We start from the raw sequence: 22,619 nt of genomic DNA, 5'->3' as shown, positions 1-22,619 counted from the left end.
ATGGAGGGGCTGGAGATATAGCTCAGTTGGTAGGGTGCTTGCCTCACATGCACAAGGCCCTGGGTTCAATCCCCAGCACTGCAAAAAAAAAAAGAGGGAACCATTTGTGAATCTCTTCATAGTGAAAGGATCAAAAAGACCCAAATTCAAACTTGATATACCCCTCACAATGAGATGTGCAGGTCAAACAAGTTAAGTAGGCTGGCATAGCAGCCTATTTATTTGTTGGTTTGTTTGTTTGCAGTACTGGGAATTGAACCCACAACCTTGCACATGATAGGCAAGCACTTTACCACTGAGCCTATTTTTTTGTTGGTGAAATGAACCTAATAATTATGTCACAGAGGTGTTGTGGTTACTAGTTGAGGTGAAAAACATAAAGTGTTTTGAAGAGTATCCAGTATGTTAAAAGAGATGATTAAATGATAATAATAGTAGAATAAGTATTTACTGTATAAATAATGACAACAATAATAAATGTTCAGTTGATGCTTGTGATCATCTAAGTAAAGTAAGCAGACATCAAACCACTCTGCACATGGATTATCTGCTTAATCTTCAGCAAAGGAGATAATGAACTTGCTATAGGTGCTGATCTACCCTGGGAAAGCACAGGATGAGGTGCTCCCCAGGCAAATGTCTCTCTTCTTCCATTTCTGGGTTTTTCTATCTTCCTGCAAAGCCATAAGTCAACTAGATGAAAAATAAAACCTTGTATTTTTGGAATTTATATTTCCACTCTGCAGAATGTTTTTCCACCTAGAATCAGCAATCATTGAGTGCCAAGGCTAAGTCTCCCACAAAGAGATCAATAACAAGCCTCCCTCAAAGAAGAACCAAAAAGCTGCTTCAGTGATACTTCAGACCCACTGATCCTCCATGGGGAAGCACATTTTCTATTAAAAGTTTAATGCCCTGAGAAGACTGCATCACTACAAAAGACTCATCTTGGGCTGGGGTTGTGGCTCAGTGGCAGAGCACTTGCTTTGCACATGTGGGGCACTGGGTTCGATGTTCAGCACCACATAAAAATAAATAAACAAAATAAAAATATTGTGTCCATGTAAAAAAACCTCATTTTTTATTGGTTCTATGACCTTTGGCTAGTTGTCCAACATCTCTAAACCTCAGTTTCCTAAACTATATAATGAAAAAAAATCATAAAGTGAACCAGGCACAGTAGTGCACATCTGTAATCCCAGTGAATGGGGAGGCGGAGGCAGATGGATTGCAAGTTTTAGACCAGACTCTGCAACTTAGTGAAGCTCTAGGCAATTTAGTTGAGAACTTGTCTCAAAATAAAAAAATAAAAATAAAAAGGGCTGGGGCTGGGGGTGTGAAGCACTAGATTTGATTGTCAGCACCACATATAAATAAATGAATAAAACAAAGATCTATCAACAACTAAAAAAAACTTTTCAAAAAGGGCTGGGGATGTAGATCAGCAGTAAAGTGCCCCTAAGTTCATTCCCCAATACCCAAAAATATATATAAAGGGGGATAATTATAATATAGTTTACCATGTAGAAAACTGAAAATATTAAGTAAAATAAGCTATGTAAAGATCTCAACATTGTTGTGACACATAAAAAGGATTCAAAAACTGCCAGCTGTTATTATTAAGTTATCTGCATGCATGAATATGTCACAATGAATTTACTATTATTCATAATCATAATGCACGAATAAAAAAAGAAAAACTCAACTAGCTGTTTTATTATATTATTATTATTATTATTATTATTATTATTATTATTATTATTATTATTATTTCTATACAGTAGCAAGTAGATGCTCCATATATCTCTAGCATCTGTCTGAAGAAGAAAAGGAAGCTGGGTAAGCCCAGGGTGCTCAGTGAATTTCCTGAACAGTTTTATAAAGTCCAAGATGCCAAACACCAGGTGATTCTGAGGCATATACTTAATTAAGAATCACTGCAGGGCTGGGGCTGGGGCTCAGCGGTAACACACTTGCCTGGCATGTGTGAGGCATTGGGTTAGATTCTCAGCACCACATATGAATAAATAAAATAAGTGTCTATCAACAACTAAAAATATATTTTTAAAAAAGAATCACTGCATATCATCCAGGTGTGGTGGCACATCCCTGTAATCCCCTAGCAGATCAGGAATCGGAAGCAGGAGAATTGAGAGTTCAAAGCTAGCCTTAAGCAACTCAGTGAGACTCTTTTTTCTAAATAACATATAAAAAAGGCTAGGGATGTGGTTCAGTGGTTAAGCTCACTTGGTTCAATACTCATTATCAAAAAAAAAAAAATCACTGCATATAAAAAAGTGATTTGTGAAAGGGTAATGTGTTTGGAAGGTCTATAAAGATAAATGAAGTTCCAATGATCTAATAAGTAATGATGAAGAACCTAACCAATTAGTAACTATACCATCTCTACAACTAAGAATTGAAGCATCAAAATAACTACATCTTTCCTAAATAAGATGAAGTAATGGGGACTAGATTTACCATCACACCTTAATGAGTCAAAACCTGTACAAAATAGAATAAGAGTGGTTTAAAAGACATTGACAAGGGCTGGGGCTGGGGCTGGGGTTGGGGCTCAGTAGTAGAGCACTTGCCTAGCACAGGTGATGTACTGGGTTCGATCCTCAGCACCACATTAAAATAAAATAAAGGAATTGTGTCCATCTACAACTAAAAAAAATGCTAAAAAAAAAGACATTGACTATCAGGCAGCATAGGTGTGTCTTCCCTGAGAGATTGAAAACAGATGAGATGAGCCTTGAGATTGTTATAGATTCTTCCTTGAGAAAATTCCCAGCACAAAGAGGGAATACATAGGCAGAGCCCAGTAGACTCCCTGAGTTGAAAAGATAGATCTAAGAGTTCAGGAAGATCAAAGCAGTAAAAGTTTGCAGGTCAGAAAATGGAGAGAAGAAAATTACATAAAGAATGACCTTCAGAGATCTTCAAATACTCATCAGTGGGCTCAACAGCAGGCATGAGAGGGGACTACCTGGAGCAAGGGACAGAATTGGAAGGGAAAGTGCCTGATACTAGTTCGGGTCAGGAATGGTGCGTGCATCATTCACAGGACATTGGCAAAGCCTCAGGAAGGTTTGCCTTAATAGTAAGGAATTGAGACCTCTAGAAAAAGCACCACTTTGGTCAAATATTAACAGCAAGAAAGGATCAAACTATTGTTGAGGAACTTGACTGTGACCCAGAACAATACTCAAAAATATTTATAGGAACACAAAAATATGCAGCACCTACAAACTTATATTAATACTTTCTGATATTAAATAAAAAATTACCATGAAAGTTAAGGAGGAGGAAAATATAACCCATAATAAAGAAAGATCAATTAAAATTGACACACAACTGACACAGGCATTAATATTAGCAGACAAAAACATTACAGTAGCTGGATATGGTAGCAGTCATGTAAGTTACACCCAATAAAATTGTTCAAATAAAAAAGGCAAAGACAACAACAACACTTCTTACCCGCTCATGAAGTCTCCAAAGATATAGAGGCCATTGAGATTTAGAGATAGACATAGCCCCAAGTGATTGACTTCCCCACTGCGTGGCCATAAGCATAGATTGGCAGAATGCCATCTATCCAGGAACAAGGAAAGACAGTAAGTTTCATTACCAAAAATTAAAAGGAAAGAGGGGGCTTTTTTTCTTAGATGTTGATGGAACTTTATTTTATTCATTTATTTATATATGGTGCTGAGAATCAAACCCAGTGCCTCACACAAGCGCTCTACCACTGAGCCACAACACCAGCCCCAAAAAGAGGCTTTATAATTCAGTTACCTGATTCAGTGCAAGTCATAAGTAGGACAGGTAGACAAATGGATTGTGTTTATTTTTTTTCAAAGGGCCAGCCACAATATTTGTGAGCTTCCCAATTGACTGTTATCTAAGCCCAACCCTCCCCGCATCTATAAAGCTGTGTCGTGGAAGATTCAGACACATACATTTCTCCCCAAGGTTGACATAGTAGTCAAGTTTAAGAATATGGAAAGTATTGTGAGGGTCTCTAAGACTGCTTTGTAACTTAAAGAGTCAAAAAGACCAAGAAACAGTTATAGATTCAGCACACTGGAATTTTGATCCAGATGTGGTTTTTAAAACACTTCTTGATGATTGATGCTCAGGGATTATATTCTCCCTTGAGTATAGGTGGAATATCATTTCATTGGGCTGTTACCATTTGGGAAATAAAGAGAAACACGCAGCCACCAATTCTGCTCTGCTTGTGGATCTGAAAATAATTTGCCCAAACATCAAATGGGTAACTTATTTAAAATACAGATTCTTACTCCATCCCACTCTCCCACCCACCCAAGATGCAAACCCATCAGGTCTGACCTAGAGCATCAAAATCTAGTTAAAAAAGTAGAGTCTTAACTGGCTTTATTATTTTATCCTAGAATTGGGCAACATTCCATTTCATAATAGAACAAATGTTCCTATGGTCTGAGCAAGAGTTTGGTTTTACAGAAAGAGAATAGCTTCAAGAAATCAGATAAACAAAAGCTGGTCTTTCAAAGTTACTTCTTTTCTAGGACTGGGACAGGGAGACAGAATAATAGGAAAATAACTCATGAGTTCACAGCAAAAATCCACTTCTTAACAAGCACCACTAAGGTGTCTAGGGCTAGTAGCAGGAGAACCACTCAGGGAAGCAGAGTCCCAAAGGACACAAGTAAGGATTTTAAGGACCTGCAGGACATTAGGATTATTCCTCCACTCCTCCTCCTACCCACTCAACTCATTCAAGAAAGCACCCAGACAGCTTCTTACTTACCCAAAGAGGCATTGTGACAAAGATTTTTGTTATAACACTCAAACCCTTCCTTTGCCCTCCATCCATAGTTCCCGCCTTTAACAATGAGGTCAACTTCTTCAAACCTGTTCTGACCCACATCCCCACAGAACATCCGGCCTTGGCCCTGACATGTAATGGGGTCCCCTCGGTCCACAGCACAGCGCCACATGTTTCTGATCCCATAGGTGTAGATGGCGGCGTGGGACCCTGGCTCAGAAACAAAGGGATTGTCCAAGGGCACTCGGTAGCGCTTGCCGTCAGAGCCTGCCCCATTCACATCAATCCTTAACACTTTCCCAAGCAGGGAACTTCTGAAAGACAGAAGGCCAAGAATCAGGCTCAGGTAAGCATGGACACAAGACCAGAGGTGACCACTGAGGAGGGCTGATTGACAGTGATGACAGGAAATGGCTGGGAATCACATAAGGATAAGTACCTTTAAAAAATACACACACACACACACACACACATACACACACACACAGGATGTTAAGACTTCCCTATTTTTGACTCAAGGAGAACTATTAAGCAAAAGGGTTCACATAATCCTGAAAAAGTTGCAGCTTTAATTGTTTATTTTAATGATGAGAACTTTTCTCTATAATTTGTTCTAATACTACGAATTGTTCTTAAAGCTGTTTTTTTTTATTATTTTTAGTTGTAGATGAACAGAATGCCTTTATTTTATTTGTTTATTTTTATGTGGTGCTGAGGATCGAATCCGTGTGAGTCAAGTGCTCTGCCACTGAGCTACAGGCCCAGCCCTAAAGCTGGTTTTATTACTTTTCAGATAGTAAAGGGGTCAGTAAATGGAACAGAGACTTTTTTGGAGTGGGGGATACCAGGGATTGAACTCAGGGGCACTCGACCACTGAGCCACATCCCCAGCCCTATTTTGTATCTTATTTAGAGACAGGGTCTCACTGAGTTGCTTAGTACCTCACTATTGCTGAGGCTGGCTTTGAACTTGCAATCTTCCTGCCTTAGTCTTTTAATTACAGACATTAGCCGCTGCACCCAGCCTTAGAACAGACTTTTAAGAGGCTTTGTCAATGACTTTGATCTCTGGGCTTTGGTGTCCTCAATTGTAAAGCAGAGGAGAGTGACATTACTTAACAGTGTGATTGGGTTCAATGAGTTATTGTGCATATAGTACTTAATGCAATTCCTGAATCATAGCATTCAATAAATGTTAGCTTTTATTATTATTAATTTTAATATTTATAATACTAGGAATAATGGGGAGCCAAGTGCTGACTGGGTGCAAAGGAGAGAAGAACAACTGACCTTTATAGGCAGCAGAGCATCAGTGAATTCTGGCACTAGATCATTCAAGCTATAATTCTAGTTCTTCCACTTACTTGCTGTGTGACTTCTGTGCCTCTATTTTCTTGTCTGTAAAATGGCTCTCATAATACCTACACATTATAAGATTCACTCATTCCACAATATTTACAGAGTTATGGGTGTGCTGAAGATAGACCAATTAACAAAATAGATAAAATTTCTTAACCTCAAAGGTTATTAAAATTATAATTCTCAAATACACATTACGTATTTGGAACATCTCTGACACACAGTTAGCACCCTATTTGCACTAGTTCTCTTTAACTCACTGTTTCTTTGTGTGGGGGGCTTACCAGGGATTGAACCCTGGGGCACTTAAATCTCTGAGCCACATCCCCAGCCCCCTTTTTATACTTTATTTGGAGACAGGTTCACACTAAGTTGCTTAAGATCTCACTAAGTTGCTAAGGCTGGCTTTGAACTCTCAGTCCTCCTGCCTCAGCCTCCTAAGCCTGTAGGATTACAGGAATGTGCCACCACTCATGGCCACATTAGTTCACCAGGCACATTAACTTTTTAGTGTCCCCAGGGCCTACCACTCCTGAAACACTGAGCTTGGTAACATAATTGGATTAAAGTTAATTGAATGATTGATTTCATGGATAGTGTCCTATTAACATATATTTAAAGTACTGATTTTTCTTTACATAGTATTTGAAACTTACACTAGGCATCCATAATATTAACTACCAAAGTATATGATGTATATTATTTATAGGACAGAAAACCAAATGTTCCTCTCATTTGCCTAAATGGGACTATATATTGCAGAAAGCATTCTTTGTTTGACTCCATCTCAACAAAAACACTATACCAAGGGTTCACTCTAAGGGGGCAGGGACCTTGCTACCATCCATCTTACTTGTTCTGAGCATTTCCAAATTTGCCAAAGGGATCCCCAGCCTGCCCTCCATCCCCAGTGAATATGTACATGTAGCCATCCAGGCCAAAAAGAAGTTGTCCACCATTATGATTTGAGGCTGGTTCTTCTATCTCCAAGATGACCCTGGAAAAGAAAAGGGAACTTCATACTTTGACAAAGCTAAAGCTACATCCTCTAGAGACACCCCAAATAGACTGGTCTAAGTCACCAAAATCTGCAAAGTCAGCCAAGACCTGCTTCAGGAATCACAAAGCAAGTAGCTTTGGGTTCTGAGATGATCCCTCTTTCCTTCTCTAACTCCTTCATGGGTCATTTTTATTCAAGACCATGACTTCATAAGCTGAGACACAGGAGAATAACCCTCCCATTGTAGCTCTTGCCTATTAGTCTCTGGCTCTATATGAACTTTCAATGTCCTTGTTTGAGCAAGTTAGCAGGGATGGATCTATCCATTCCTCATGCTTTCTCCAATCTTTCAATCTGTCTGTGATGGAAAAGGAGGCAAGGTAGAAAGAAGAGTAGAAATGAGCAGGGTGGTAGAGTGAAAAGAACATGAACTGGAGTCAGCTAGAACTGGGATCATCTGATCTTGTATCACTAGTGTTATGGCCTTATGCCATAGCTTCTTGCAAGATCCCACATTCAAGCTAAAGGGCCTGGAATCTATGGGCCACACAATAATTATAAGCTGTAATTATTGAAGCAGTGATTGAACTCAGGGGCACTGGACCACTAAGCTACATCCCCAGCCCTATTTTGTATTTTATTTATAGACAGGGTCTCACTGAGTTACTTAGCACCTCGCCATTGCTGAGGCTGGCTTTGAACTCACGATCCTCCTGTCTCAGCCTCCCGAGCTGCTGGGATTACAGGCGTGTGCTGCTGTGCCCGGCTCACTGTATTTTTTATAATCACTTCTCAATCCCTCTGGCTGCTAGTTCTTGCTTATCCTCTGTAAAGACAACCAAGTCAGGCTCTAATTCTGATTGTCACATCCCATAAAAACCCTTGCTTTAAAGAGTCTAACTTGGGCTGTCCTCATTAATTGACGATTCCTTTAACATTTTTAGCTAGTGTTCTAAAACCAGCAAGGTTCCACCTCTGTCATTTCAAAGGGCTGATCCGCATTATTTCAGAACACAGTAGAGGTGCATTTGCATGAGTCCATCTCACCTCTCCGATTTGGCGTCAGCTTTATTGGGATCAGCCTGAGAGACCTTCATCTCACTAATCCAGAACTTTTCTACCTTCTTCTTGCCCAGGCATGAATAATAAATATAGAACTTTCTGTTGCAACGGAATTTGGGGTGAAAAGCCAATCCCAAGAAGCCCCTCTCATCCCCGATCCATGGAGTGGTCAGTACGATGCTCTTGAGATCCAGGAAAGGTTACTCCAGGAGACTCCCGTCAGGCAGGTACACCCACACCACTCCCACCTGCTCGGCCACAAAGAAGCGATGGGTGCCGTCCCCCGGTGTGCACCATGGAGACCGGGTTCCTGAGCCCATTGGCCACCTCGACCAGGCAGAGCTGCAGGCAGCCCTGATGGTCCTCGGCCACCACCCCCAGGTTGCGATTGAGATGGTCATTCCTCAGGACGTTGGGGAAGCAGTAATCCTTGTCCGGAAAATTGAGGAGGTGGCAGAAGTGGGCACCGTCCTTTTTGTGGGACTCTCGGAGACCTCGGTCATTGGTTAGGAGGGAGATGGCAGAGTGACAGAATGGAATGCCGAGCAGTAGTCAAAGCAGAGCCCAGGAAGGTTCCGGAGGGGTGTGTGAGGGTTCTCGGCATCGTAGAGGTGGGCTACATAGGGCGAGCACTCCTGGAAGACAGCTGAAGGTCAGTCTCAATTTGAGCAAGCAGAGAAATGGCCAAGGGGAAGAAAAAAATAGGATTCTGTCAGCAGTAGTGGTGCACGCCTGTCATCTCAGTGACTCAGGAGGCTGAGGCAGGATGATCGCCAGTTCAAAACCAGCCTCAGCAATTTAGTGAGACCCTAAGCAACTTAATGAGACACTGTCTCAAAATAAAAAATAAAAGGGCTGGAGATGTGGCTCAGTGGTTAAGTGCCCCTGGGTTTAATGCCTGGTACCAAAAAAAAAAAAAAAAAGGACTCTGAAGGGGATTTATTTTGTTTTGTTTTGTGGTACTGGGGATTGAATCCAGGGGTGCACTACACTCAGCTATAAGCCTTTCTTTCTTTCTTTCTTTTTTTATTTGAGAGGAAGTCTCACTAAGTTGCCCAGGCTTCCTCAAACTTGAGATCCTCCTGCCTCAGCTTCTTACTGGAATTACAGGTGTGCACCACTATCCTGGCTGGATTCCAGATTCTGGAGTTTTTATTACCAACTACTAATAAATCACTTCTTGGACCAACATTTTTTATCCATTAATGCTCCTAGAAGGCAGAAAGAAAAGGGGAGCCAGGTGTGTTGGTGCCTGTCTGTAATCCCTAGTGGCTCAGGAGGCTGAGGCAGGAGAATCACAAGTTCAAAACCAGCCTCAGCAACTTACCAAGTCCCTCAGCAACTCAGTGAGACCCCATTTCCAAATAAAATATAAAAACGGGCTGGGGATGTGGCTCAGTGATGCAGCACCCCTGTTTTTGATTCCTGGTACCAAAAAAAAAAAAAAAGATAGGGGAGGGGGACACACGCTGTACTCACTATTTTTAGCATTTCATCTTAGTTCTTGACACTTGATATTACTAGATGAACATTTTAAAGAGAAAATGGTATCAAAGTTCTCAATTTTCCTTTCGTATAAATGCTGTATCTGCAAGATTTTCTTTCTTTATCAGTTTTTAAGCAATTTGGCAAAAGTTTCACATTAATTAAATCTGGGTGTTGGAGACATGAGACATTATTTCATTCTCTGGTTCTCCATGTTTGAAATATTTTATAGTTAAAAGGTAAATGATCAAAATGGACATTAGGTGTACCACTCCCAGAGACTGGGTGTCTAGTAATTTCTTCAGGTATTTGTAAAATTATTTGTGTCTGATGTGTTCAAAGCACTGCGCTGGGAACTATACATATTTGAATTGTGATGATTGGGCAATATGACTACTCTTTACACAAATACATATGAATAGTGTGTCCAAAAAAGTATCTGCTACTTGGTCTTCCCTAGATTTACAGAAATTTTAAGGTGAAAATACAATTTTGTGGACAATCAGCTCCCAATGGTGATGAAAGAGAGTCAGTTGATAGTAAGAAAGACAGTTGGAAAGTAAGAAAGACAGATTACCTGTGGAGTTTGGAGAGGCAGAGTAAAGGAGAGTCCATTAGCCAAACCCCACTGATTACTAATCTCTCTCCCAAGCCCACCTGTGGGCTGACTCAGTTGCCTGCACTCTCTCAACACTTCACAAAGGGAGCAGCAGCACTTTTTAAGCATGGTTGTGTCCCTGTCTTCTCTTTTTTCCTCTGGACTGTAGATTGCAGAACAAATTCTTGCTTATTTGGCAAAGAAAAAGAACCCAGAGTTTCACACACAGTGTCTCTCCTGGGACTGTCTGGGTCAGCTGAGAATAATTATCAGAGTAACAACAACCAAAATGACCTGCTCCTGAGTGTCACCTCACTGACTCCATCCAACTCTGGGAGGTGGAATAAAGGGAGAAGGGACACAAAAATAAGAACAAAATACTAAAGGGCAGAAAGGACGATGGAAATTTCACCACCAGCATGGCACACTATTACGCAGCTGTTTATAGAGTTTTCAGAGTTGCTTATATCTAAACAAACATTTTTCCAGTTCATGGGTAAGAAAACCCATGCCCAGGCAGCATGTCTACTGCACGCCTTAACTATTGAGTCTCTCCTGCATGCCACGCCCTGCTTTCGGCACCGGGCACCAGCAGCGAGTGCACAAATTCTCTAATGAAGCTCACACTTCCAGGAGTTCAGAAAAGCAATTAATTGACCAGTGCTGTTGCTACTATACTTTAATGTGATGTGATCACAGGGTCACAAGATCTGGTGTCTGAACATCCAGATTCGTGCCCCAGGACTGTTTAACCTTGGACAAATGATTCTGGTAAAGGTGGAATTCATAATACCTACAAAATCATTGCCAAGAACACACTACATGTCTGGGGGAAGACAGAAATTTTAACAGACATGAGTCGAGTTGTTTGGCTGAAATTACTCTTATTCCTCAAATCTCTGAAACAAAAGAGATGTTGCATGTGACTTTTTAAAACATCACCAAAGAGAGAAGTTGGAAGGAAGAGACATTTTCACCAGGGGAGCTCTCAGAAATAAACAACCTGAGTACTGCTCAAAAAATCCAGGATTCTGCAGGGTACCAATGCACACGCCTGCAATCCCAGCATCTGGGGAGCCTGAGGCAAGAGGATTGCAAGTTCAAAGACAGCTTCAGCTATTTATTGAGGCCCTGAATTTAGCAAGCCTGTGTCTCAAAATAAAAAAATAAAAAGGGCTGGGGATGTGGCTTAATGGTTAAGAGCCCCTGGGTTCAATCCTTGGTCCAAAAAAGAAAACCCCAACTTCTGACACCACATGGCTATCCCAGATTTAATTCTAGAGGAAACAACAAGAGGTGGTGCTTTAGGTGAAAGAGTACAGCCCTGGGGTAGTGCCACCCAAGTGGCTGACTTCTGCGCCAGGCTCAGTGGTAATTCCTGCCTGGACTCTGAGGGGCTCAGATAATCTCTCTTTGCAGCATGCAGGGAGTTGGGGTGGCCAGTGCACTTCTGAATAGTGGCAGCATCAAGGGACATGAATGCCCAGCAGGGTCTCAGATAAAAGGCCGGTCTGGACTTTTGTCACATTGTTAGAGTACACCTTCCTCATGGCCACTTCTTTCAGCTCTCTCCCTGCACTCCTAAACACCCTCTTCCCATAAAGTCTGTTTGCAGCCTGTACACATCAGGTTTCCAGACTGAACTCAACTCTGGCGATGCCTCCCAGAAATGTGGATTTTGGCTACTGATGAGCCTGGAGAAGCAAAAACTCTGAGTCATTGCTTCTCAGCAGCTTGAAGCTCTCTCAGTCCAGTTCTGGAGTGTTGGGAAGCCAATACCCCACAGAGAGCCCCATAATCTCTGCCACCGTTACCATCACACCAGAGACCACTTTGGCACAAAGTACCCAGCTAAGCAAGGCTGGACCCCAGCAGATGCCAATGCTTCCCTCTCTTACATACTCTGGAAGTGTCACAGGTGTGCTGTGCCCAGCTCTCTGATCATTGCAGAGAGGACATGGACAGCAGCGGTTCTGAGAGCTCCATGAAAAATACCTCTCTTATTCTTTTGGCTCCTGGGGAAGAGCCCCAGAGGGAGAGCTCTGAGGAACCTGTGCAAGCCAAACTCAGCACACCTGTGCCTCAGTGTACAGAGCACATTGCTATCTGGCAAGGCTCCTAGCAGGCAGGTAAGCTCTAAAAGGCTGAGTGTCCAAAGAACCCTTCCAATAGGACTCACCAGCAGCCCAGCACCCTTTACCGCTGGCGTTGGAAGGCACATTGCCAAGCTGGCTCCATCGTTTCCCCTCAGGTTTACACTCAGGCCTACCTGGCAAAGGATGTCTTTAAACCTCTGCACAGCTCATGGCCCTTCAGATCGAAATAGTTCATGATGTCCCAGTACCGAGCAGCGATGCAGTTGTCCTTGCGCTGGTCACAGCAGCCAAAGGACTCATCTTGAGCAAAACTCAAGATGCAGGGGAGGCCGAAAGGGAGGCCTATAATCCAGGCACTGGGGGTGTCCCTGCAGCAAGCCCATCTGGCCCACAAATGTGAGACAGAGACAGACAGTGCCGGGAGAGAGCCTGGGGACCCAGGAACACCGACCATGATGCAAATCGGGCTTGGGCTTTCTCAGCATTTTGGCCTTGGGAACACTCCGGCTGCGGTTTGCTCAGGTTGGCTTCCCTGCTCTGCCCATGTTCCCTCCCTCTTTTCCTCCCTGCTCCTCAACCCCCTTTCTCTTTCTTCCTTCTACCCCCATCCCCGCCCCTAGTTCCAAGAAGTGGTTTCTGAGCAGTGTCCATCCTGTGGGCTGGTGGGCAAGCGTCCCTTGTGGAAGGAAAAGGAAGTTGTCCCTACCTCCTCCGTCCCACCTAAACATGAAGCTTGTGCTACTCTCAATGCCAGCGCTGAGTTGTTGGGGCACACGATTTCTTAGCCAAAAGGTGCAACAGTGTCAACAGCAGAGGGGCCTGATTCCTTAAAACTGCACAGAATTCTGTAGAGCAGGCTGGAAAATCCACACTTGTTTACTATTTCTTCACAGGCCGAGTGGCCCAGAGTCACTGTGAGAACACCACATTACTGAGTCCCAGACAGCAGACTCTGAAGGCAGACTTCCAGGGCTCCTGTGGTGCTGAAGGGCACTGTGGGGACTCAAGTGTGGGTGGGGGAAGACGGAGGGGAGCTTTGTGGAAGCCAGGGTGCCCTATGGCCCCTGGGGTCTGATAAGGTGTGTATGTGGATGGTAAGAATGAAGGACATGTCGTGAGTCTTGCATCTGCAGCAAGGAGTGAGGAAAGAGAAGACAGTAAAGGAAGAGGAGGGTGTCTTAGTCAAATCAAGCTGCTGTACCAAATATCACAGGGTAATTTACAAATGACATTTTTAATCTCATGGTTCAGGAGACTAGGAAGTTTAAGATGGAGGACAAGTTTTGGTGTTTTATGAGGGCCTTATTCCTTGCTGATGGCACTGTTTGTTGCATCTTTATGACATCACATGGCAGAAGGGTCAGAGTGAAACAAACCAACTCTCAAGCCCCCTTACAGAAGCCCTAATTGAATCCTAAAGGCATCACCTTTGTGTGTGTGTGTGTGCTGGAGATTGAGCCCAAGGCCTTAGCATGCTAGGCACTCACTCTAACAGAGCTACACCCTTGGCTGCTAGAGTTTGTTTGTTTGTTTGTTTTTCCTTCCAGGTACCAGGGATAGAACCCAGGGATGCTCTGAGCTACATGCCCAGCACCCTGCCCTCCCCATCTTTTGAGACAGTCTCACTATGTTGCCAAATCTTACTTCAAAATTTCCATTCTCCTGCTTCAGCCTCCCAAGTTGCTGGAAGTTATAGGTGTGCATTACCAAACCCATCTTATAGTTTAGACCCTGAATGTCCTCTTAAGGTCAATGTGTTAAAGTCTTGGTTCTTGACTCATTGTGCCACTGGAAGATAGTAGAACCTCTTGGAGGTGGAGGAAGTTAGGTCACTGAGAACGTGTCCTTGAAAGGGATAGTGGACCCAGGCTCCCCAACCAACCATGGATTGAAACCCTTACAACTGTGAACCAAAATAAACCTTTCCTCTTTATTAAACTGATTACCTCAGGTGATTGTGACAGTAACGGAAAACTGAATAACACACCAGCCCAAGGCCCTGCCTCTGAATATTAACGCACTGGGAAATTAGTTTCAGTATATTAATTTTGAGAGACACATTAAGACACAGGAGTGTGACCCAACAAGGACTGTTCGGGATAATTTTACCAGGAAGCACAGGATGTTTGGGTTATTTTTGCCAAGTCTATACCAGCTTTAGGGGTTCTCCTCCTCACTTAGTGTAAGTTCCAACACCACTTAAGAATGTGTTTTGCTCTGTACATGTCCCTTACACATAACAGGCCTTTGGAAATTCTTCTTGAATGAGTAGACAAATAGCCACAAAACCAAACAGAGGCACAAATAGGGACACAGGTCCATGGGGACATCAGGTTCCCTGAGCTTACTCTTTATTTTCCATGTTTCCAGTTCACTTTGCTATTTCCTTTCTTGCAAAAGCTTACCTTTGAAATGCAAGTTTTTAAAATTTTTTATTTCTTAGATACATGACAATAGTGGAATGCATTACAATCATAATTATCCATTCAAAGCACAATTTTTCGTAACTCTGTATATAAAGTATGTTCACGCCAAATTATGCCATTATACATGAACTCTTATTTTTTTGCATTACAATTCTTAATACACCTTTATACCACAATTTATCATATCTCTGTATGTATATAAGGTATGTTGACACCAAACTCACATCTTCATACATGTATTTTGTATAATGATGACCCTCTCCTTCCACCATCCATGCTATTCCCCTTCTCCCTCCCCTTCCCTCCCACCCCTATTCCCTATCTAGAGATAATCTTCCTCCCTTGCTCTCCCTTCCAACCTCATTTTGAGTCACCCTTCTTATATCAGAGAAGACATTCGGCATTTGTTTTTTTGGGGGATTGGCTAACTTCACTTAGCATAATCTGCTCTAATGCAATCCATTTCCCTGCAAATGCCATGATCTTATTCTTATTTTTAGTGCTGAGTAATATTCCATTGTGTATAAATGCCACATTTTTTTTTATCCACTCATCAACTGAAGGACATTTAGGTTGGCACCACAGTTTAGCTATTGTGAATTGTGCTGCTATAAACATTGATGTGACTGTGTCCCTGTAGGATGCTGTTTTTAGGTCCTTTGGGTATAGTGCAAGAAAAGGAATAGCTGGGTCAAATGGTGGTTCCATTCCCAGGTTTCCAAGGAATCTCCATACTGCTTTCCAAATTGGCTGCCCTAATTTGCAGTCCCACCAGCAGTGTATGAGTATACCTTTCCCCGCGCATCCTCGCCAGCACTTCTTGTTGTTTGTCTTGGTTTCAATGTGTTGCTACAGAGGGTACCCCACCTGGCTTCCACTCACACGCAGCCTTTGCCAGGATTTCAAGAGGGAAGCATGAGCCTCAACCTAGCCAAGTCTACATTACAGTGCTCTCAATTATGACAGCTCAAGCAGCATTTAAAATCCAAATCTTTATAACCAAGGAAAAAGGAGGGAGTACTCAGAATGATTGTCAATACATCCCTGTACTGTTCAATATCAGACCTAGTTGAGTGTTCCTTCTTATTTGTGGTTCTAAGGATGGCACTCAGGCCTCATGCACACTAGGCATGTGCTTTAACTAAGCTACATCCCAAGTCCCTGCTTTTTAAAATATAATAAGGCATCCATGATTCACTAGTGACGGTGCAGTTTCCACTGGGTTGTTTGCCCAAAGGTCAGATAATTCATTGCTTTGTAAACCTTAGCACGAAGAGTAAGCTGGACTAAGTCAAGTGAGTTCACAGCCACTGTGACCTTCTGAGAAAGGAGGCAACACCTGACCCAGAATTATGTAAGAATGAATGAATGCATTCTTTCCTTCCATAAAGAACTGAGAGTATCTTTGACATTTGTCTCAGTTTTCCTTTTGCCATGAAAATATGGATATCACATTGATTGGGGCAAAAACTCCCTGCAAGACTAGCAAGTGAAGGTCAGCTGGCAGGAGCTCATGGGATGTAATGACAGTATGAGCTTCTAAAACATCTTATTTCATATGGAGCTACATTTCAGATAGAATTACATAATGCATATGATTGTAACATAATTACACAATAACTAATTTTGCAGTAGATATTGTGTCAATTTAACAAATATATATTCTTGTGTGCAAAGTTATTATACTAGAAGAGGAATGTTTAATGGAAAATTGATAAGCAACTTTTATGCTGAGAAGGCTAAAAGTGACCCTACCCCCCCCAAAAAAAAACAGATTATACTAAGATAACAGTAAGGAACAAATTGCTATTCAGAATCCAAGGAAAGAGATGACAACAGGCTGGAAGGGAACAAGAAAATCTTCTACCTGAAGGTGAAGTACAGGTAGGAAAAAACAGAAAACGTTTTTAACTTGAGTGTTAGGTGAACTTACTCTAAGTCTGGAACTAAAAACTAGAACCAGACTGAATCACCTCAGATCTCACTCTGAAGCATACTTTAAAAAAATCATCATTTTTAAATGCTAGGGCTGCCCTAACGAAGAACCACAAATTGGGTGGCCTAAACAATAGAAATTACCTCTCAGTTATAGAGACTCAATGTCTGAGATGAAGGTGTCAGCAAGGTCGGTTCCAGACCTTTCTCCAAGCTTCTGATGGTTTATGTTGCATTTCATGACTTGGAGATACCCAATCTGTGGCTTCATGTTGGGATGGTATTCTCCCAGTGTGTGTGTCAATCCCCTTCCCTTTCTTTCCCCCCCTTTAGTTGTAGTTGGACACAATACCTTTATTTTATTTATATTTATGTAGTGCTGAGGATGGAATTCAGTGCCTCACACATCCTAGGCCAACTCTGAGCTAAAACCCAAGTCCCAATCTTTAACTTTTGATAAGGATACCAGTCATCCTGGATTAGGGCCCACCATAATATCTGCATTTTAACTTCCATTATTCCTGTAAAGACTGTCTCCAAATAAGGTCATATTCTAAGATACAGGCTAAGGTTGCAGGGGGAGTGGTGATCTGATATAGGAGCATGTGGGGACACAAAATGGGAAGCCTACCAATCGCTTGGGAGAGTAAGAATAGTTTTTGCTTGAGCCAATGGCCTCTGGGTTATGAATCCCTTTCTATTCTTTTTCTGGCTACCCAGCTGTTCAGGTAGTAAAAAGTGACTTCCCTGGGAGGTGATACAGATAGCACCAGTGTGATCTTCAGAATCATACTAATTAGGTTAGCAACCTTGCGCTAACACCTACTAGCTGTGACCTTGGCAAAGTTACTGGCATCTCCAAGGGCTCCATTCACCTCCTTGGTAAAATAAGAATAACTCATAGAAATGTAGTGGTGTTATGAAGAAATGTAAAGTCCATAGTGCTTCATAAATTCTGGCCATTGTTATTATTCACGGAACTGGCTTTACCTTCAGTGGACCTAAATAATTTCCACAAGTGTTGACTCATACTGCTTTTATCAAAAAATCAGATATGAACATGCTAAAAAAATTCTAGGAAAGCTTTGTGTGAAAACCAAGAACTATATCTACTCACCTCACATTCTGAACCTCCATTCTGTAGCCATTTTACAGCTTTTGATAAAGGTTTCAGGGAGTAGATAGATGCTCTGGCTATCTTGGCCTTTGTTTTGAGATTTTGAACACATTATCTGGGAATTTCATTCCTCTAGTGGTAGTCTTTCATATACAGAACTCCTTCACAACCCAATCACCCACTCCCAGCAGTAAAGTTAGACCTAATTATGTGCTGGCTTTAGCTTGATTTGTTCTGGCTCTTTTGGAATACCTACTTGTTTTGAGTGTACCTTGTAAGGCTGGATATTTATTGATAGAAGTGTTTTTATCAAGTACAAAATAATACTGAACTATAAATTGACAAAGCATAATTTATCCCCCAATTTTCTTGCAGATGCTTTGAGTGAGATACAGTACAGATAGAAAAGAACAGAAAATGTTTTTAACTTGAGAATTAAGTAACCTTCGTAAAAAAGTACAATGGGAAAAATGTGTGGCTTGTCATCTAAATATTAGGCTTATTGTAAAGTTAGTGAGCTTTCATGGAACTCAGTTACTGGTTATCTGAACACAAAATGCATAAAAGGCAGACATTTATGAAGCACTTCCTTGAACACCTGAACAACTATAACAAAATGCTATCAGGCCCAGCTTGTGTTCTCAAAAAATTGCCCCTGGGCTTAACTGTGTGATGCTGGGTTACTATTTCACTGGTAAGGAGTCTTCCACCAGGCAAATGCTTACTGCTACATTCTAGTTTCCAAGAAAGGAGAGAGGACACCTGTGTTCTAAAACATCTAAGACTGATGTGCTAGGCAATAACAAAACCTAACAGCCTTTTTAAATTATGCAAGTGGCAGTTGAAACAGCCAATTCCCACTACCTCTTTGATCCAAATTACTCCTTCATGGTAGAAGGTTCTTTTTCTATCTGGCAGAAAAATTCTCAATCCTAAATTTCCATGTCTTAATACAAAAAAAAAAAAGAGTCACTTCCTAAAATCCATCTCTCTTTCCAAAATTCAACAGAATTCATCACTAATATTTTTCTTCATCGTGGTAAATCTAACATGGGTAAATTTAGAGTCTAAAAAAACAAAAATTCATTTTGCACCACTAGTTGTATTTTATTACATAACAGCAAGAGGCAAGTTATCTGCAAAAAATAACTGCTACAGAGCTATATTCTCTAATTAAACATTTATTTTTTCACTTGGAGAATCATTCCATAAAAAACATTATTATTATTTTATTTTACATTATTATTTTACATTACAAAAAAATATGTGTGTGTATATATATTTACATGGAACAAAGGCAGCGGCATTATTTTTCTAGTTATAACTTACAGTAAAAGAAAATACAAAAATACTTTCTATAGTCATAAATACTTTCTATAGTCATACTTTCTTAAACTATCAAATAAATACATTTAGTAACAATCTACTGCTACTACAGTGTGGCTACAACTGTGAAATAAATAAAATTTAATATCAGACTCCTGAATTTACAATACTGTATTTTTTCACTGATTTCTTCATCCGCTTAATTTTCTTCTTTAACACATGATGATCTTGTTTTAAAATATACCAAAAATATCTACAACCTAAAAAATAAAATGAGCAAAAAATTTTAATTCTTATCATCCAAATTTTTAAAGTACATGTGTATAGTTTGAAATTTTTGCTTCAACTCTATATATACCAGTATGGCCCACACATATTCTAAGAGCTGCCACCAATAAAATGTATTACTTCACAAAGATGTTTTTGATCCATTATAATTAAGGCATATATTTTAGCTTTTTTCCTTCTCTTTCCCCAAACCCTATAGTGATATACACATCATTATGTATATTTGTACATTAAAGGAATATTCTCCAAGATCAAATTAGTACTACTTCCCTCTCAACTTTAGCTTCTAAGTCAGCAAAAGAGGCATTATCACAGTCAGAAAAAGGTAAACAAACTACAAAATACACCTCCTTTGTAAATCCACTAGAGATCTTAACTAGCAAAGCAACCAAATAGCTGAATTTCAACCAGAAAAGGTCCCTCCACAGAGCAAGGGGCCCATCTTGTTTCTCATACAGAATGGGGAGAAAGCTAACATACCCCATTCTAAGCACAAAGCAAAAGCAGACCACAACCAGAATTTGAGTACTGTGGTATAATGTTGATAACCAGAACAAGAGGGGGAAAAAAGCTCAGCTTTCGAATAGATTCACTCTCTCCACACTAACACCCAGACAGGAGAGATGTGCCCATTTTCAGGCATAACAACACCTGATATTCCTGGACAACTTCAGAATTCATAAAGCCCTTTGATGTGATGTTCGCTTGATATTTCACAAAGGACAATCCCAGTGTCCAAATCCCTTTGGACAATCCCAAAGGTTAATTGCTTGACCCAAGTCACATGACGAGTAGACAATGAGAAAGTTAGTCCAGGTCTTTGGACTCCAAATTCATAAAGTAGAAGAAGATAACAAGTGAACTGAAGAATCTCTTTAGGACACCTTAAACTCGCAAGCAAAATATATCTTACTAGTTGTCATCATACACATCATTTCTGTACATTTTGTAGCAGTTTCATTTCAGTACTGGCTAACTTTAATATTTCAGTGGTACAAAGCCGGTACGAGTTTTATTGGCCAAAATATTCCATAAAAAAACAATCAATTTCTCATTCATTTTAAGAGGACTATTTAGCAAATTAATGGGAGGCATTCTTAAGGAGAATTTTTCTCCTTACAGGAACATTTAAGTGTATATAATACAGATCTATTAAAGAACAATGAGGTATGAAAGAACATTCTTGATTAGTTGACAGTTTCAGTAAACCTATGCAACAAGGCCAAACAGTCAGTGATTGTGAAACAGTCTTGCATAGTGCATCTTAATGCCCCCAACAACACCCAAGTCAGAGCATGAGAAATAATCACAATCAACAACATGAAAGCACTGTTTCTAACCCTAGAGGATTCCTTATAAGCACATTACCAGTTCCCAACTCATGATCCACTCTTTATTTTTGTTGTTGTTGTTTAGGGGGGTACTGTTGATTGAATGCAGGAATACTCAACCACTGAGCCACATACTCACCACTCATCCCTATTTTTGTATTTTATTTAGAGACAAGGCCTCACTGAGTTGCTTAGTGTCTCGCTTTTGCCGAGGAGGGCTTTGAACTTGCAATCCTCCTGTCTCAGCCTCCAAAGCCACTGGGACTACAGGCATGCACGCCCAGCTCAACAATTATTTCTTGAGCATCCAGAATCCTTATGGACCACATTAGATAAGTTCTACAATCAAAGAATGGTCATATTCAAAAGATAAAATTAAAAGAAATAAAAAATGTACCTTTTCCTAACAGTATTCCAGCTACAAAAGCTTTCTCACAGGTCAAATCTGTATCTTCCTTCCAATCAGTTTTTGCCCAAAAGTAGCTGAAGTGAAAGGTTGGCCACCAGTTTTTCCTGGAATTCCATTCTTCTTGAACCCATGCAAGACGATTCCTAAAAACAAAAATGTCAAAAAGGAAGGTCAGTGATGGGGACAAATCTGTACATTAGAATTTGATTTTAGCTATAGGAAGCTATTTCCAGACTAACATCAGCAATAACATAAAATCAAATACTTTTTAATTCTCTTTGATCTCCACATTCTAATGTCCTCTTAACTAAATAGCCAGTTCATTACAGTAAAGCGATGCAGTGATTCTGAAGTAAAAATTCTTTAAATTTCAGATATTCCATTTACTTTTGATCTTGAGCAGGTTGCTTAACCTCTCTGATTCTCAATTTCCTTGAGAATAAAAATGATACATATTTCATGGCATTGTTATTAGGACTAAACTAGTCCAGAAGCAGGTTTCACATAAAGCTCCTTTTACACTATCTGGTACACAGCAAATGTTCAATAAATGCTATCATAATTATTTAAAAGTTACTTTAAAACCTTAAATTATATGCTACCAAAATTTAATTAAAATGAAATTATTATAAAATACATAAATACATGGATCTCACAACTGAAGAGCAATGCTAAATATTCATCAATAATTTGAGGATAAACTTATTTAGCACCTGTATGTCTCCTGTGGCAAACCTTCTGGAAATTTAAAAAGCAAACATTATGTTTCTTGGCTTTCAAAAGCCCCATAGTAGCTGGGTGTGGTGACACACCCCTATAATCCCAGAGGCTCAGAGGCTGAGGCAGGAGGATAGCAATAAGCAACTGGATGAGAGATTTTGTCTCTAAATAATATACAGAATAGGACTGAGGATATGGTTCAGTGGTCAAGTGCCCCCTGAGTTCAATCCCTGGCAAACCCCTCCCCTGCAAAAAAAAAGGCCATATGGTTACCAGGGGTTTAAACAGTCCTTTATATTTGAAAGGATTTTACGTTGAGTGTACCATCTGAATGCTTGCCTATCCTCCACAAAAATTCATGTTAAAACCTAATCACGGGCTGGGGTTGGGCTCAGAGGTAGAGTGTTTGCCTAGCATGCGTGGGGCACTGGGTTCGATCCTTAGCACCACATAAAAATAAAGATATTGTGTACACCTATAACTAAAAAAATAATAAATATAAAAAAACCTAATCACCACTGAAAATAATTAGGACATGAGGAGATGAATCGTGACCTAAATTAGTGATCTTTTAAGAGAAGCCCCAGGCAATTGCCTTGCTCCCTTCCACCATAGAAGGAACCCTCTATGAACTGAGAATCTTGTTCT

The 22,619-nt window shown here is 40.7% G+C and overlaps 1 pseudogene; it reads right to left on the bottom strand.

Moving 5' to 3' along the window:
* Nucleotides 1-551: 551 nt before the first annotated feature.
* LOC143389192 (HHIP-like protein 2) lies at nt 552-22,388 on the bottom strand (annotated as a pseudogene).
* Between the last annotated feature and the right edge of the window lie 231 nt (nt 22,389-22,619).

This window comes from Callospermophilus lateralis, unplaced genomic scaffold (genome assembly GCF_048772815.1).
Source record: "Callospermophilus lateralis isolate mCalLat2 unplaced genomic scaffold, mCalLat2.hap1 Scaffold_44, whole genome shotgun sequence".
Taxonomy (NCBI): Eukaryota; Metazoa; Chordata; class Mammalia; order Rodentia; family Sciuridae; genus Callospermophilus; species Callospermophilus lateralis.
Note: the sequence above shows the minus strand (reverse complement) of the source record. Positions and strands in the feature narration are given on the sequence as shown.